At 42.4% G+C, this 2,767-nt stretch overlaps 1 protein-coding gene across 1 annotated transcript in view; it reads right to left on the bottom strand.

Annotated features, from left to right (window-relative positions):
* Positions 1–1,935: 1,935 nt before the first annotated feature.
* The window catches only part of Dad1 (defender against cell death 1), a 23,582-nt gene continuing 22,750 nt past the window's right edge, over positions 1,936–2,767 (bottom strand). Inside the window, exon 3 of the mRNA XM_057786490.1 lies at positions 1,936–2,163. The gene's annotated coding sequence lies outside the window, so the exon portion shown is untranslated. The remainder of the gene's footprint in view (positions 2,164–2,767) is intronic.

Genomic DNA, 2,767 nt, shown 5'->3' with positions numbered 1-2,767 from the left:
GTATCAGGTAGAGGCTTGGGGTGGAAACTATGTTTATTTAAAAAGGGGGGTGATAATAATAGTGGGTAATAAAGTGAATATTTGTGAGCTATTATTTATGGATAATTTACTTTGGTATAGTTTTTGTATATGGATATAGGTTCAAATTATATTTGTTATTTCTGTTTACAGTATTTGTGCACCTATGCAAAGTTATTCTGTCACATAGTATACATGAATGTTTCTATGTGTTTAGGACATTTTGTATATTGATACAATCTTTAGGATATATTTTTGTATTGTATTACATATTATTCTTACCTTTGAACAAGATACTTATACATTGTTTACATTTTGAGGTCATTGTCCTCATTTGCGCACAATTGTTTACAGATTATTTAATATCCTGACATGAAGTCTTAAAGTTATACAGGTATTAAATATTATAGGTCAATACTTGTTCATGTTTGTTATACATATAGTCAGATTAATTAGTTTCTTTAGATACATAGAGATTGGATTCTGCCTAAATAGGTAATCTTCAACCACTTCAAGGATCTGTAGAACATGGCATTTAAATAACTTAGGGTTCTGTTGACATGAGACATGATTGCTCCTGACAGCACCAATCTACTCCCGAGAGAATGTTGAGCTGAAGACACTCCACTCAGAGCTTGTTTTCTTCTTGGCACAATTGGTCTTTGGGCAAGGAACTGCCCATGCCTCAACCACTGACAAGTCCATGGTATCTGGAAATGGATAAGCAGGACACAAGGAAAAGGACTGTCAAATCCTGCCAAGACAGGGTAAGACGGTTCTGAAAAATTCCCTGCCTCTGAAAATGGTCTGTCAGTTATGCTAGGCCTTAGCCAAAGTTGGTTGCTTCAACATTGCAAATGAGACTTTGGGTGATTGCTCAGGCAGCTAATTGTCTCCGTCATATTCTGCTCGCTTTGGAAGCTGCTTGATTGCACTTCCTGTCCGCTCCAGTAATATTATTTCCCTTCTCAGGCCCTTGATGGTGTTGAAGATAGATAGTCGTAGTTACCTTTCTCTTATGATTTAGCCAAGCTTATTTCCGATGCAAGATTTAGACTCCTTAAAATAGAATGTTTATTAAAACATTTGTCATGTGTTCCTTGCTTAATATTGCTTATGTTGTTTATAATTTTATACTTGATATCCATTCCTATTGTATATAGTTTTGTATTGGGTTTGACTTGCTCTTGTTTAGACAAAAGGGGGAGATGATGGGGAATGTTGTTAGCCAATCATCCTTAAGAGGTGGGTCATAGTTAAGGTGTAGTTTCGCTGGGACCCAGGGTAAAATGTGTGCACCTCCAAGTGCTTGCTCTCTCTGCGCCTTTTCCCACAGGACATTGCTGTGCTTGGATTTCTCGTTTCCTGTTTCGTGAGTGTTCCCCTTATAATAAATAAAATATAACTGTTTTATCCTTAGCTAGCCTGGTTAGTTCAACATACATGCACGTACCACAGTCACACACCACAGGGACACAGTCTCCCATACAGAGTCACACAGACACATGACACTTGTGCCAAGTCACAGACACACACAGTCATACTGTCACAGTGTCTACCTCTCAATCTCTCTCCTCTCTCTTGCACGTGTGCTTGAGCATGTGTGCGTCTGCACACACATACACTCTTGAACAAGCATATGCATGCACCTTGCACCGGCTTACACTGCCTAAGGGACACGTTTCACCTTTCTCCAGAAGCATGTCCAAAGAGATGTGCCGAGAAAGCACACACAGCCCAGTTTCTGACAAAGCGCTCGGTGGTGGTGCAGCTCCAGACAATGAAGGATTAGGAGAGGATACGGAGCTGAAGGGAAAGTCTCCACACGAGTGAGAAGAGAGCGTGTGAGCACACGGAGCTGAAGGGAAACAGTCTCCACACAAGTGCGAGAAGAAAAAATGGCAGTCGAAGGCATGGTGAGGTGGCAGAAAAACTGTTTAATTTGGAAAGTAAGGGTTACACTTAGGGAAGGCCGGGTTCTCATTAACAGGTGTGCTCTGTGAAGCCAGACTTGCAGGAAAGGGAGGTCTCTGGACTCCCATTTCATACCCAGTCAGAGACATCGTCAAGCACAAATCTGAAGAATCAACGTTCAACAAGCTGTCATCTCAAGAATTCTTATCCAGGGGACATCAAAGAGTTAACCTGAAAGACAGAAGCAGAAAGGTAAAACATCACGTCCCAAATCCTTCCATCTAAACTCTCAACCGGCGAGGCAACTACAGTGCTCACTCCTAAGCACAAGGCGGCATTTCAGCCAGACTACAATAACCAGAATGAGGTGCTGCTGTCATGAGCACCGTGTGAGAGCAGTGTCTGTAAAGACAACGTCACACCTCCGTCGGCAGGAGAGGAGCTGAAGAAAGCAGCCTCCAGCTCTCCAACTCAGCAATCCTGGTTCTCATCAGCACGACCGTCCTGCCCAGACTCCTTACAAAGTGCTCGTGCCCTGTGTGAGGACACTTAGGACAGAAGGAAGACTTCTCAAAACTTCACAATGGACCAAGGTCTTTAGAAGAAGTGATCTCGTTTTTACTAAAGTAAGTTACTTGGGGTAAGATAGGAAAAGGCTGCAGACGTGGCTAGGTTGCTGCCCTGAGCTGGGCGGACTTCTTTCTGATACTAAAACACTTGAGCCTGAGACACCAAGGCCAGCCCACATAAAAGAAAAGGGGCTCAGGAAAAAAAGCATCTTTGGCAGTAGTTTTCAGAAAACTCAATTCCCCCCTTTTGCAGAGAAGATGTACTT

The sequence above is a fragment of the Chionomys nivalis genome, chromosome 12 (assembly GCF_950005125.1).
Source record: "Chionomys nivalis chromosome 12, mChiNiv1.1, whole genome shotgun sequence".
Lineage (NCBI taxonomy): Eukaryota > Metazoa > Chordata > Mammalia > Rodentia > Cricetidae > Chionomys > Chionomys nivalis.
The sequence above is the reverse complement of the archived record's forward strand: the minus strand, read 5'-3'. Positions and strand labels throughout refer to the sequence as shown.